We start from the raw sequence: 16,083 nt of genomic DNA on the forward strand, positions 1-16,083 counted from the left end.
AAGAAAGCAGGGAGAGAACAGGGCACGGGTTGCCCTTTCTGGTTTTTGTTACTTAGGAAAGATTTGCCCACAAGGTGGCAAAGGGGGAAGTTTAAGGGGACTCCACACTTTCTACTGATTTCTATTATATCTGCCTGCTTATGTGTATTCAGGCTTGTGTGAGGGTACCTCTCTGTCTGTTAAATGCAGCACTGAATGTATTTTGGCAGGGTGCACACACAAACACACACCTTTCTTAGAAGAGCCAGGCACACCACATTAATTTGCTTGCCTACTTTTCTTCAGGATGACAACATTTTAAATAAAACCGAGGAAAAGTTACAGTCAGACCAAGGATTTGAAAATGTTGGGTGATAGCGTGGTTTAGCTGATGACAGAACTATTTGTGCAAAGGCTGGTGATGCAGGTAGCAAAGAAGTCCAAAGATTTTGGTCTGATGGCATACTGCTCCTTTTAAAGCTCTTTCTCTTGGCCCACCTAAGGTGCTGTCCACCAATCCTTGAGCTGGCCAAACATGTTTACCAGCAATACATTTGCTGTCCCCAGTGGGAGTCCCTCTCATGCCAGCAGCATGAAGCTGGCAAATAGTGTCATCCTTACTTACTGTGTTCTGGGCATGTTAAGGACAGGGTTTGGGAGATTCCTTCAGCTTTGTGTCCCTCCTCCCCTCTGCAAGGTCCTCAGCTGCTAGGAAAACATCCACCAGACACTCTCCTTAACTTAAGATGGGGATGAGATGAATTTCAACAGATGGCTAGGCCAGTGAATTTGGCCCTATGTCAAAACTTGCTTAGGTGTTCCTGAAAAAGCACTAAAACTCATGCTCAAAAGCAGTGTGAATCACAGCTGATGGGCATGGAGAGGGTTGCACTGTGAAACAGCAGAGAGAGAGCTGGCTCGCTCTCCTCAGTTTTATCAGGCAGCTCTCTGCCATCACAGCTGATGAGGTCCAGGCAACCTCACAGGTTGTGGCAGAAATAAGAGGTGGCCAGGGATGTTCATGCCATACTTGGGTGCAAGTGGGGAAAGGCTGTACCTAAGAGTGTTGCCTGCAAAGGCACCATATTAATATTTCTGATTCTTCAGCATAAAGATGCCTTCCATTCACTATTTTCAGCCTCTACTAGGTTATGGCTTAATCACTATGCAGCATCCTGGTAATATGGTAGGAGGTATAAGGAAATCAAATTTTGAACATGGAATGGTGCGTGATGACAGGGCTAGATGAAAACATATGGTTTATTATGATAGTATTGAAAGAACAGAAGACTTAAGTTATTATATATGTCAACTTCTGTTGGCTCCACAAGCCCCTGACACTAGTGTGAGCAAAACCTTCTTTGGCTTATTTTGTGAAAGATTCCAGGCTTTCTAAGAATGTGAATCTTCTCTTGGCTACAATATCTCCACTTCAGGCAGTGACTATAGTTGGACTTACATACCACCATCAGTAATGTTGACCATACTCAGGGGCATGGATGTAAAGCTTGATGTTTTTGCTATAGACACTCTCTCCATCAATCAAGAAGCAGATACATTAATCAGGAGTGGCAAAAGCAGGAACATTCCTATCTATCCAGTCCTATGGATTCTCAAAATAGGAAGCCTGGATAGAAATGCTAGTTTTTGCAAACCATTTTCAAGCTGTGGACTGGATGAAAGGAAATCTGTTTCAACAGGCAACATGGCAACATTTGACAACACTCTTCATTTTCCTGATGCCTCTTAAGTTTCTTTTGGAGGCAAGCTGGTTTTGTTATGTTGCATAGGTTCTCCATAGGAGATCCAAGAGAAGCTTTGAAGGCCTAGAATATCCTCTGCAAAATCTGCTGGGTCTCTTAAAGCTTTCCTCTGATTTATGGGATGCTGAGCATTTATACCACAGGCGTTAATCAAGTGAAACAAATTCATGAAGTTAATTGAGGCAGAAACAGAATAATGTGAAAGGCCTTTTCAGAGTTCACTATAAATACAGTTCAATTTAAGGAGAAGAGTGAGCCTACTTTGGGGATCTTTAGCTAACAGTTGTAAATGTAGATTTAAAAAGGAATGGGAAGGGGCTACATATAGCTGTTGACATCTTTGGTTACTCATTTCCCCAACAAAACAACCATATAGTTCCTGAAGTTTCTAAATGTGGTGGTTCATTTTTTCCCCAACTTTCTCAAATCTTCTCAGTCTAGCAATAGTAGCTCAGGACTAGTCAGACTTCTCATGTTCTGATTCTGGCCAAAAGAAAGCCAAAAGATGCACAGCCAACGGGTCTACATGAGAATTATGTTAGGCTCAATCTAAAAGCTTGGGAAGTGACAGGGGCATTTTATAATATTTTTTTCCCCAGAAGTGGAAAGCATTTGGAGCTATTCTACATAACTTTTTTTTTTTTTTTGAGGGGGAGAGGAGAAGGGAAGGGGAAAGGGACCTATTCCAATTGTAACTCAGATGTGCAGAATCAGGTGTCTTTTGTTTTTCTACTTGCACAGATATTCATATTAAAATATTCTGTAATTGGAAATAAATATATTCTATTTGCACCTTAAGGTATATGCTTCAGAAACTGGTTGTGTCTGCATGACATCATTAAACTGTGGGAGTACATACTTCTTTCCCTAAAAGAGTGAATAACAGCTCCCACAATGTCCTAACAGTTTGCGCAAATTTGCTTTTTTTCAAAGAAAAAGTTAACATTTGTTTCTTCAGAAGATGTGTGCTGTCTTCTAAAGCAACCTTCCTGCTTGTTATCTATGATGTGGGAATGGACTATTATGTAACTGGCCCAAATGGGATCTAAAAAAAAATGATCTTACGCCTTTGTGATCACACTGCATCACGTTTTATGTTGTTTTAAGCCTGCATAAACAGTTGTTTGTACATATCAGCAGTTTTTTTGTGACCGCACTTGGTGGTATGTTTTGCAGAATTAAAATGTAACGTGCTTCATATTAGAGAATGAAATTGGTTGAGTATAAAACTGCAAATGTTCTGATGGTGCCAAAAAAAAAAAAAAAAGGTAACACTCTGTATGATCTCATACAAGAAATTTGAATAAATATGGAATTCATGATACCATTCATGTAAGCATGGTTTTTAAGTGGATTTTTCATAAACATGGCATCTTTCAGAATGACTTCGTCCACCCCATTGAATTGAGGGGTTTCTAGGGTTACTATTTGAGATCTGAATTCAAAAGGGATAGAAGTAAAACATTTGAACTGAATTGGAGTAGGGCAGGAGTTGAATTTCAGAGGCAAACGTAGTTTTCCATGATTATTCCTAGGTCAAGAGTGGGGCACTATCACCCTCCGATTGATATTCCCTTGTTTGCTGTGCTTACTTCATGTTCATATCTAAGCATTTCCAAACTACACTCCACCAAGGATCACAGGGAGGAGTCTACAAATAGCTTATTATTGCTATTCTCATGAATGCCATTCTATCTTGGCATCTATATCTTCCTATTCTCTAGTACAGTTAGAATTCTCTGTGTGCTGCATTGCACACTAGAGAAATGATGTTACTGTATTAGCAGTTGGTTTCATTACTGATACTGGCTATAGAGGGTTTTCTAACCCTAGCATTGTTTGGTCCCCTGTACAATTTAATAAGAACAGACAGGTGTTGTCATGGAAATCTACTGATTTGCCTCTAGTACAGGCAGAGTGCCAAATACCACAGTAGGGCATTTTAAACAACAAATGTGCTACAGGGTTAAGGTGTGGTCTAGTAGCCTGTGTTTAGAAAAAAAAAGGGGGAACTAAGCATAAAAGCATTACAATCCAGTTCAAGATTGCAGGATCTCCTTTCCTTTTATCCACATTACTCTTTTTCCAGTTCATCCTTTCCTTTCATTCTTGCCTACGTGGGGCATTTTTCACAAATCAGTCCTTAGCAGAGCATCTCTTATGGGCATTGGAATATGTTTTTTCCCTGCTTCGTGATCTGCTGAACCTGCTTTGCTACTTGCACTGCAGCCATATATGTACTGTTATGAGAGACCTCCTCTGTAAATAAGCGAACATATTCTCCACTCTGAACATGTAGACAGAGGACTCTCATACCAGAGCAGATGTATATAGGTAGTCTCAGGTTAAGAATTCCCGGCATAAGGATGACCCATAGGTAAGAAAGGAGCCAATTGTAGCAAAATTTGAGTTAAATACACAGTGATTCGAGTTAATTACACAATACTACTTACAGAGTATTATACGATAATACTGTTCCGGCTTACATACAAATTTGACTTAAGTACAGACCTTGGGAAAAGAACTCATTCTTAAACTGGGGACTACCTGTACTTCATAATCCAGGTTATACTGTTATAAACTGCACAGTTAGAGTTGGATCCTAATTAAACATCGGATGGTAGCAACTTAAGTGAAGCTCAGTCCTTAATTCATGTGACATTTCAGCACTTTGATCCAATTTCTCTACTCCATTTTGGGAAACAACCAGGAAAGGTCTTTAAAAGCATAGGACAATCTCTCAGCCAGTACTGATAGTACCATTAGGCAGAGCTGAGGCTGCTGTCCTGCATAGTAGATGATGGGTACCATGAAAGCCTTAGAATCTTAGACCACGGTTGAGTTGGAAGGAAGCGTAACCACCATCTAGGTCTACCCTCTGCAGAAAAACCATCCTTGAGAGGCAGCTATCCAGCTTCTTAAAATCCAGAGTCTGTTGAGTAGGCGGAGTATACAATCCCCAGCAAATCAACAATACTACATTATCTCTGGAGATGGAGAACCAACACCTCCATAGGTGGACTGTCTCACTGTTGCACAGATCTTACTGTCAGAAAGTTTTTTTCCTGACCACCTTGCCTATGGCATCCTTTTATGGCCTGAACACAGCTACTGTGTCTCCTCTCAGACTTCATTTCCCCAGATTGAACATCCCCAGTTTCTTCAGTTTGTCCTCACAGGGCATGCCCTGAAGTCACCCTTCTCTGAACCTGTCCTAACTTATCAATATCTTTCTGGAAATGTGGTGCTCAGAATCATACACAGTACTCCAGGTGTGGTCTCACCAATGCAAAGTAGCAGGGAATAAGGAGTTGATGGGTCTTTGATCAATACTTCTTTTGTAATTAGGAAAGAATAACAGTGATTCCTTTTCTCTACCAGACAAAGAGAGAAGGCGTTTGTGGAGTTTCCTGCCTCATGTATTAAAATAATTTGAGATTCTCTGCTTCTTGAATAGGTATGTCTGGGAAGGTGGTGGCAGGAGTAAAATATCTTGGATCTACCTTGTTAACTACATCTAGCACAGATACTTCTATTTCTCTCCATCCCTCCTTCCCCCTTCCTTCCCTCTACACACACACGCACGTACGTAAATATATAGATGCACCTGAAATATTCAACTCTGAATCTCAGGCATCTTCAACAATTTCTTCTTTTTCTAGCAATCTGGACCATTAGAAGAAAAATGTTCTCTCGACAGTGGCAGTATTTGTAAGTGGAAATTTATTAGTGTACTGTCAGAAGCCTTCAGGGCTCCTCACTGATTTAATAAACCAAAAGCACAATTAGAATTTCCTTCACCCCTCCTGTTTTCCTTCCCCTTTGCCTTAGATAATGCTAAAGGAACGTTTCTTAGCAGCTGCAGAATTGAAAATGGAGCCACCTTAGTGGGGATTTAACAAACACCTCATCCCCAGAGCAATCAGTGGGTGAGAATGGTGTCCAGGCATCACCTTCCAGGCGGATGCATGCACAAAAGTGGAGTTTGTGCAGTACAGCCCTCTCCCCGCATGCCAATCCCTCTGCTCTTTCTGCTGAGCTCAGAAGCCCTCGGGGTGGGAGTGGGGAGGATTAGCATCCTGAGCCACTGCTGATCATGAGATTAATCTTTGCAGAAAATTAAAGTTCTATCTGTGGAGAAGGCCTTTTCCTCTGCAGCTGAGAGAGACAAAAATTGGGATTTGGATTAGAATTGACAAGACGGGTGACAATCTGCCACCCACATACAGCAACTGTTCCTGGGTGGCTTTGAAAAGTGTCTCTCCAACTTCACATGCAACTCTGTTCCTACTTCAGAGCTCTATCATTTCTTTTCTCCAATACAGGGACACAGCACACTGAACTGATTAAAGAGGAAAGCAAGTGGATTCCTCTTTAATCAGTTTGCCAGACTCAGATGCCTTTGTTCATGATGTATATGATATAGATGTGTAAACGGTGCAGTTCAGGAGTAAAAGCTCCTCCCTGGGAACCTTGATAGATCCACCGTTGAGTCAGATAGCTCCAAGCGGATCCGTTCATCCAAAAACTCTAAATGAGTCCCCTTTGCCCTATAGTTGAAATAAGCTGTTTAGTGTGACCTAGCTAGAGCAGAAGCATATGCTATTTTCCTTGCCTGTCCGTCTCCAAAATACCTAAGTATCCTTTTAGATTAGTCCAGCTGGTCCAATGTTCTGTATTCCATAATAGCCCATCAGGACTATCCAGGAAGCTCATAATAGGCAGGAAATGATGGTCCCCTCCAGCAAACAGATGTTTGAAAAAGCTTGATAAATGAGCCCAAGAACCTCTAAAACTGAAGGCTTTGTCTCTACATTTTATGACACGTTACATTACTTTATGGGCCTTGAGATTATTACCATTTCCTACATTTTCTCACCACCGCTTTGGACTGGGGCTGAGTTAATGCAGAGCACCCCATCTGCTATTTAGTTAGTCCTGAACATTATTCATTTCCTAAATCACCTTTTTTTGTTTTTGTTTAAATTTTGTGGTGCTCGGCCTAAGAGAAGCCCTTTGAGAAAGATTTCTTAAAGGATGTGGGGGCAAAGAAAACATCAGTTGCCAGTTCCTGGTTTGGTGGGATAATTTGTTTTAAGGGTAGGGCTTTTAATGTAATTAAGTTCATGGATATCGTGGAGCCCTTTGAAAATTTTTGTCAAAAAACAAGATACAGATTTACCCAAATCAACCAACCAGGAAACCACATAATAACTGTAGATTTACAGCTGCTTTGACAAGAGAGTGTCTATGATGGTATATTACCTTTCTGAAACAAATGTAAGTAAATGGCTGTATTGAATGTTATTTACTGTTAATTTCTAAAAGGAGTAGTGCAGGTAGAAAGTCTCTGTGTTTGACTTGAGTCTCTGGCTTTGAATTACTGGCTATATCACACCAATCAAACCCGCAACCCAGGTTCCAAATACTGTATAAATCAGTGATGGAATTACACTCTTCATAGGCTCAGAGGCATTGTCCAATTGCCTGTTCCAGGACTGAGAGCTGGGACTTAAACAGATTCTGGAATTTTGCTCAGGCTGAAATGATGGCAGCAAGCACAGATGTAATCTTTCAAAATCTATAGAAATTCCTGGGATAGTGAGGATTATAATTTCTAATTACATGCCTGAAAGCAATGCTTTACACTGCTAATAACAATTTTCATGCTTCACATGAGCATATGGGCTGTTAAGTCAAAGATAGGAAGGATCAGAAACTTTCCAACTTCAAGCATTCCCTTGGGGCCTTTGCTGACATTACAATCCATAACAGATTTTGCATCTCCATTAGTATGCAAAAATACCTGAGTATGTTTTACGTTTCAAAGCCTGAGAGCATTGTAAGGGATTTTTGATCCATTTTCCTTATTTTTTGGTGAGTGCTGTAGTGGCATTACCATATTTTCTGGCTTCAGAAATAGTAGGTTTTCAAATGTTATGATAGGAAAGAAAGGCCGAGGGACCTCGGTTATTCTGTTTAAAGAGAGATGCTTGAAAAGGACATTCTTACCAAGATTGCATTGGGTTTAGGTTTAGTGCTATCAATGTCCCCCAGCACTGTCCAGCCCCCTGGCAACAGTGAGACCCCACTATTCCTCCCCCAGATTGCTGCTAGTGGTCACAGCCTCTTGGATTCCCATTGTAACCCATTTTCTGTCCATGGATGTACTGGTGTTGGAAGAGCTGGTAGCTACCAAGAGTTGGTGGCCGCTTTACTCTAATCACCTGATCACTTCCACTATGAGATGTCTGGCGCCCAGTGCCATCACCTGGCTTACCTGGGCTATCAGCTATATCACGCAACCAAATGAGAGCACAGAGACATCCACCTGCAGTAACAAGAAGCCCAAAGAGCAATAGAAGACAGCGGCAGTGGTGATGCACCTGGGCAGCCTTGCCCACAGGATGCGTCAGAATTTTCAAGATGCTGGATGTTCCATTGTGATCCAAGCCCCTCTCTTTTTGTGAATCAACATTTCACACATGTGCAACAGGGTGGGGTCTGCATTGCGACACCTGCCCAGCATCTTGCAGATTTTGACCCTTTCCTGTAGACGCCCTTGCATCTGGGTAGGGCATGAGATCTAGTGGCCCTGCCAGGCTAGGATGTAGGGCTTCTGGCAGATCCCTAAATGTCTACTGCCAGGCCTGCTTTCATTCATAAAACTTAGGTCATATAGTGCTTGAGCACAGCAAGTATTCAGGATGCTCCAAACATCTTTTTTCAGCAATCTTTACAATTGCCAGTAAAGTATATCCTCACATTATTAATAGGAAAATGGGTCTACTATCATGACTGGATTCACACATCATGCTAAGCTATGGTTTATTTAACCCCAGTTTCTTGATTAAATTGGTGGTTTAGTCAAACCACAAGTAGCTGGGTTCCCCTATAATGCTAAGCCATAAATCACAGTTTAGAAACCACAATGCCTGGCTTCACCCAACATGGTAAACCTCAACCAAATAAATCACATTATGGATTACTACAGTGTGTAAACCCTACTATTATTAGTCTGCCTAAAAACCACTTAGAAAATTTGCAGCAAAAAAGAGATTTTAAGTGATGACTTCCTGCTCACAAGTCACACTGTGTTACTTTCTGAAAATATCTTGCCTTCTCTTCAGTGTCTCATAATTCAAGCAGGAGGTTCTTAAATATCTTACCCCCAAATATTATGGTTTCCCCATGATGTATAAAAGTCAAACAGTGTCACGGAATAGGTTATGACCATATAATAGATAACATGAAACCTAATGTTAAAAATATTTCAGAGATTTTTTTTTTTTTAAACAGTTTTCATGTTTTTATCAAAACTCAATTTCAGTCATGACACTGTCGCCGGAAACAAATTCTAGCATCAAAAGATCTATTTTGTCCTGGACAGCAGGGCTGTGCAGACTTGGAAAGTAATTTGGAAAAAGTGTTTCTGGGTATGTCCACAAGGAGGTCATAAAAATCAAGATGGGAGTTGTGACCACGTGATTGAAACTCCGCCCCTTTTTACAGAGTACATATTAAAAAGTGGTGGGACTCTGATTGCCGTTGCCATCTTGACTTTTTTGACTCTCTCAGCAGATGCCCTGTGTGCTTGAGATCTTATGCGAACTCAGTACCTCCCTGATGTTGATTAAAGAAGCCCAACCTAAGGGGAAAAAAGCCGCCACTATTTTAAGAGTCCCATCGGGCTCCTTAATCGAGACTTGAGGATCAATAAATAAATAAATAAATCACAATAAAGGGGTTGTCCTGGATGATTTTTTGTTTGTTTGTTTCACTGGATATTTAATTTCAATTTTTGGGTTCTGCTGCTGTATGTAGTAATTGGCTCAGTTTTAAACTCCGTGTTATCTTTTGTCCTGCCTTTCTAAGTGGCCGTACCTAGCTGATCCTGAAAAGCTGAGCAGAGTTGACCTGCGTCAGTTTTTGGATGGCAGATCCCCAGGAAAATCCTGGGTTGTCTGCTAAACTGGATTGATGAAAAACACATCGCAGAAGAAGTCAGTCTCAGACCTCTTATGCCAAGAGCCAAGGACACAAGAGGGCCTTGGTCACGGGCATGAAGTCACTAGAAGCCAAGCTGGACTTGAGTGATCTTACCTTTTCCTTGCTAGATTTTGTGGGCTCTCCAAAAGGAAAGGAGCAGATATTTACATTAATAAAACAAGAAAGTCTAACCAATTCCACCGTCTCTAGCTATATTATCTACTAGTCCCCTAGCCCGCCCACCCCGCAAATAATATAATAGAAATCCTTGCAAAGGAAGATAGTCAAGATAGTATATCTTCCAGAGCAAGGGACTTGCAGATAAACATTTCAAATCATTTTAGAAATTATATCATAATGGTGAAGTTTAGTAGTCGGTTGTAGAAGACTCTGTGCTCACTAGAAAGGAATATGAATTCACTCATATATAATTTCCCTCTTTGATACTGGCCAGTTAAAACACACATCGTCCAGTAATTTCATTAAATAAAAGGAAGGCAGCTATTGCACCGGGTAAGCTGCCTAGAATAAGCTACCTAGAGTTGCCTCTATGGCTAAGGCGACATGCAAGTAGATAAGGCTGGGTACAGAAGGAAGGAATCTGCTTCCTTTTTGTCACGCTTCCCTTTAAAAAAATAAAAATAAATAAATACACAGATATATTTCCAGAGATATTTCCATTAGTGGTCAATTATTCAATAAGAAGAAACCAAATGATTTATTTTTGGCAGTATGTGTCTGGACAAGCCTCTGAGTGCAGAGTAAATGAATTAATTTCTGACCCATTTGTCCAAGGGAATTTGATTGGGGATAGGGCGTTTTGTGTAAGTCCTAGTGTTTTCATCATGCATTTGCTTTTGATTAGCGACTTGATCATCTTAAGATGTAAAATTAGCCTTGCTTCTGTTGGGCGACGAGCAACATGTATTGTAATGGATAGGTTTGTCAGCAAATAATCAAATAAAGCTATTTTTTAAAATAAATCTTCACAAACTTACATAGCAGGGGCATCCACAAGGAAGTGAAAAAGGCAACATGATGTAATGGCTGTGCGACTGAAGCCTGTCCCTTTTTCATATGCATCAGACATTACAAAGGGTAGGGTTTTGATTGCACTGATGCAGCTTCCACCTTAACCTTTTTGACCTCTGCAGCCTTCCTGGTTACCTAAGCTCAGAATACCCACCCTATCGGCTGAGCTCTGACTTCTGAGAACCCTAGCACATACAAAGTAGCCGTGTTCACACAACCTGCTTGCCAGGTCAGATAAAGACCTAATGGCTGCATTTTCAAAATATATCAAGCCTGGGTTGATTTTAACCTTGGTTAGCTTTTGTTTTTGTTTTTATTTTTTTCTGTGCGTGTGGCTTACATGCTGTGAAAACCCAGCTTGTTTGGTCCGTTCATAATACAGATATGTTGTACAGATCCAGAAAATGGGTTGATTCAGTAGCCAGACTAAATGTCTTGTATGGAACTTACAAAAGTATCTGGCTGTCAGCGTCTGAGAACAAAAGTGTCATGAATAGATAGGATGTATTTCAGCTTAGTAACCAAACTCTTTCCAAGCCCATGATTTTCCATTATGCACTCATCCCCCACGAGTGCTTTCCTTCTCAATCAAGCTTGGATAACACAAATTTAAGAAAAGCAGTCAGAGGAAGCTGTAGCCAAGTTAAGTGGCAGGTGCAGGGAGAATTCAGCTATGAAGCCTTTGGTTATAAAACCTGGACATCCATCTTGCTTTTATACATTAATAGGACAGAATCAGGTTTAAAGCTTAAGGACACAGAACATTTCGGCAAGAGGTTTGTTGGGGTTGTTATTCCTGCAGCTTTTCCTACTACTGTGTGTATCCCACTTTCTGACTGTAAAATATGCTGTGAGAGCTAACACAATCAAGAAAATATCACAATGAAATAAGATATCTGGCACAAAAAGTATCAGTAATAAAATCGATCCGGAGAAACAATTCATCATCCTATCAAGCTCCTGTCAAATGCTTTATGAAAACCACATCTTCACCACATAGCAGGAGGTCATCTAGAAGGGAGCCAGATAGACACTTCTCAAAACAGCGTTGCGTGGCTGTGGTGTGGTGACTGAAATGGCACTTAACCCCTTGCTCTACCTCAGATGGTGGGGGATACAGAGAAGGACCTCTGCTGTTGATGTAAGTTCTCTGATAGGACGATGCAGGTGATGAGCAGAAGGTTGGACTCAGTAGGCTAAATGGCCACTACACTAGCAACCCTGCCATCTGGTCAGGAATGTGTGTGTGTGTGTGTGTGAATGTATGGTGATAATACAAAAATGCAGAAAATAAACTGCTTATGAAGGGCCCTGCTTATGATTTCTTCACATTGGAAGCAGATTCTGGGATTGAATGTGGAGGATGTGCTGTGTGATGTTACGCTAGAGCTTTCTGGGAGGAAGGATCAGCCAAAATTTAACTTGGATTCTATCTTTTCTGTCAACCTCCAGACCAGGAGCTTATGAAGTAATAAGGAAGGTAGTGCTTTAGAAAATGTGTACAATGTCTTTCCTTCCATTCTTGCAGGTCATCTAGATAGTCTGTACCTCAGTGATGAATAGCAGCTGAATGTGTGAACTGACTCTATTGAAAAATATTAGTGTTCATTGGGAGCTGAGGGAATAGTAAAGTAGCAGTTGCGTAGTGACACAGGGAAGTCCTTATGATGGTGAAGGATATTATGAGGAACATAATATGAGAATCATCCCAATAGAATGATGTTTCTAATAAGGCTTTTGTGCCAAGAAACAGACCTGTTTCACCTTCAAAATGGATCTCAAGAGGAGGGAACCCAGAATATCCCTTTTCAAAAGCCAACATGCTTCAGCCCAGCCTTACTGGTGGGTTGTCAGTGGCTTCAAAGCCAGTTGTAATATTTATAGCCTAGTCGAAGGCTGGTTGAGTGGTGGTGGGGGGGGGGGGCAGTAAAACAGGCAAAGCAAGTGGCAGGCATTTCCTAATACCTCAGGGAAAAACAGACGGGATCATTCCACAACTCTTAACTCTGTAGCCCAGCCACCCAGAGCAGCTGGCTAAGTCTCTGTGGCTGGCAGCTTAACTCCTCTTCTGGTTCCTGTGGGGTAGGAGAGTTAAATAGGACACAGACTCAGAGACTTAGAGTCTGTTTGCCGGGAAAGAAGGAGGCACAGGAGGAGGGGAAAGAAGGTGGAAATTGGCCGGAGCCCAGGTAAGCACTCCTGCTTGGGCTTGATGAAAATGGAAGGAGAAGGTCCGAAGGGGGTTTTGGAGGGGCAGTGAAGAGCTTTGGGCTCAGATGCCTGAGCAACGGCAGAAGTTCAGGCTTTGCCTTTGGAAAGAAGTCCAAGGACAGATGCCAACTCAATTTTATTCTGTTTTTCAGAAGGTGGCGTAGATGTGTGTCTGTGTGTGTGTGTGCACCTGCATGTGCTGTGTCAAGGGGGGGGGGGCAGGCGGGGAGGAAACAACCCTCCTCCTTCGTAAATGTTCTTAAAAGCTTTCCCCTCAGCAACCTTGAGTCAGATCATCTTTTTTCAACTGTTCTCACAGACCGCACCAAACCCTCTTGCTCTCCATGGTGTGGGAATTTGGGAGGATTTGATTGCCCATCACAATAAACAAATGAGCGGAGGGTGGGAGGAGGGGAAGTGAGAGATGTGGATCCAGCTGTAGGCGTATTCCACAAATCGAAAAAGAAAGCCCCAAAGGAGAATTTTCCGGGATCCGTCAGGAGAGGAGAGGAAAGGAGAAAGGGGGGCGGGGGGGGGGAGGCAGTCCGTTCTGATTGAGAATTCTTGCCCATTAGAGCCAACCCTGTGCTGCAGAACTGTCCCCTGAGTGAACCTGGAAGAGCTGTAGACAGACAATACTTCCTCCCCACCTTCCTTCCCTTGCTTTTGGTACCTGAAGGGCAGGGAAGGACCTGTTGTCATGGTGCCTCATATAAGCATCAGAGGACAAAACGGATGACCATCAGGGGGTTTCTAATTAGGACACACAGAGACATGTTCTCCCCACACATTTTTAGATTAAAATGTAATTAAATCCACCACCCCCTCAACCTTCTTTCATTATTTTGCTCTTCAGCTGCTCCATTATTAGGATTTCTGTACAAACTCCTTCCCTCTCCCCCACCCCGAGGGAGATGGGCATCTCTGATGCAGGGATTACATCTCCTTGCCATGGAGGGAGAGGGGGAAGGGAAATTTGTCAGTGCAAAAGCGCCCATAGCCACACTAATTTTATTTACTTACTTTTCCCCCCTGGGACTGCAGAGCACTGATTTCAGCAAGCCAAACAGTGTATATACAGCAACCCCACAAGCTGAGCCTAGGGGAGTTTCCATGTTAGATGACAGATTGGGATCTCATTAGGGGCTTAGTATTTGAACTTCTTACGAATGCTGGGAATTTATGAAGAGTTATCTTCATGAACCTTGTACTGGTTTGCACATAAGATACACCCTTGGCCTTTTCCCTTTTTCTACTTGATGACTGTATGCTGATGGCAACTAAATATTTTGAAGAGCATTTGGAGTGACATGAAAATTCTGTAATAATCCAGCAATTCATCACTCAATATTTTTGCCATGAAATACTGAAAGAGCTGGTCATGGGTCCATCAAACTCAGTACAGTCTATGTGTTTAAGATAAGCCTTTCTCAACTCCACCAAGAAATGGGTTTGAAGGTGAGACCTTCTGCACACACAGCATGTGTCATGATTGTCGGTGTGGACTAACCCTGGAGATGCATGTAAGACCATAAGCAATAGATGAAGCTCTATCCAATCAGTAGTTGGAGACTTTGGAAGACTAGAAGTTCAGGGTAGAAGGTTTTGCTTTCAGACTGGTTGAAAAGCTTATTGGAATACAGCAACATAAGCATGCAAAGGATCAACCTTGCTCTGAACATAATGCATAGCAGGCAGATTCCTATGTTCCCTCAAAGTCTCCCAAGACATTCTCACTGCTTCCCACTGAGCAAACAGGTAATTGCCAATGCTTCTTCAGTTAATACCAGAAGAATGGACAAAAGCTACTTCAGATCTTTCTGTGTCATCAATTTCTCCCCTCCCTATAAAGTCATTTTTGTTCCTTTTTGTTGCATGTAACCTACATATCTTCCCTCAGGACTGCATGTTTGTTGCAAGGACAGTGTTTCTCAGTTTTCAGAATGGTTATTTGACAAATGTAAGAGCCCTTTCTTCAAATTTATTGCAGTCGCAATTTTGGTATAAAATATGGTTGTAGTTCAGTGAATGTTTGCTAGATACCTGGTGTCCAAGAATGGAATTCAAAACCTTCCCAACCATTTTCATTCACAAATCTTGTATTTAAATTATTTAAAAAAAACATTTGGGGGTCATACACTTACCGCTTACAAAATTGCAATTATGCTTTACTGAACTAGCCATTTTTAAAGCAGGGAATACCTTGTGTTAATTAGAATTCACTAATCCTGCTTGTTATTTAAGTTCATCCTCCTTTTTGTACTTCAACCCATCCTTCCTTCCTTCCTTCTTCAGCAGCAATGGGAAGTACCTTCAAAATGGTACGTTGTCCTATACAGATTTCCCAGAACTATTTCTTATAATTGCTGTCAAAAGTCTGCATTCAATAAAGACTCCAGCATAATTTAGAAGGCACTTTCTACCATCTGCCCAGGGGCATAAAAATAAGGACACTAGGGTAGATAGCTGCCTTGCAGCCCATAGTCCCAGGAGGTCGTGGGCTCCCCCTTGCTTCATTCCTTGCTCCATATCTTCCACACATTTCATCATGTAGAACCCCAGTAGGAAGCATGGTGGAGGAATAATGCAGAAGGAAGGAGGGAGCAAGTAAAAGAAGATCTGCTTCTCCCACGCCTGAGGAAACCATTGCCTTAGTCAGTAGAAATGGCAATGCCACTGCCCCCAGCCTCCACTTCAGTCATCACATCACCTGTAAGGAGGGGTGGACCTTCTCCGGGGTTCTTCCTAGTGGCTTCTCCAGGGTTTTCTGTTGGTCACTCTGTCTTCTCCTAAGCCCTGCCCATGGCTGTGATGCCAGTAGGAAGGAAGCAGCTGTGTGAACCTCCTCCTCTCTTACTCCCATCGGGTTCTCAGTTGCCATAGCCTGGGGAGGAGCTTAATGCCTGAGCATTCTCACCACTGGAGCCCATCTGAGAGCTTTGGTTTGGGGTCCAGAGATCTCTACTGATGTCCCCTCATCTGCCAATTTTCTGCGGGTACCTATAACAAAGGCCTCACTTTGACTATCAGATTCTATCTATAGGTTTTCTTCCAGACACCTGACAATCATATGATTTTTGCTCTGTTTTATCTTCCAGATCAGCCAAAT

At 41.9% G+C, this 16,083-nt stretch overlaps 1 protein-coding gene across 1 annotated transcript in view; it reads right to left on the reverse strand.

The window, feature by feature from the left end:
* Positions 1 to 16,083, reverse strand: part of CACNA2D4 (calcium voltage-gated channel auxiliary subunit alpha2delta 4) — a 147,006-nt gene that overhangs the window by 38,673 nt on the left and 92,250 nt on the right. The gene's annotated exons all lie outside the window — the stretch shown is intronic.

Source organism: Python bivittatus, unplaced genomic scaffold (genome assembly GCF_059951505.1).
Source record: "Python bivittatus isolate LINGU-HERP-01145 unplaced genomic scaffold, Pbiv_v1 ctg000330_np1212, whole genome shotgun sequence".
Classification (NCBI taxonomy): domain Eukaryota; kingdom Metazoa; phylum Chordata; class Lepidosauria; order Squamata; family Pythonidae; genus Python; species Python bivittatus.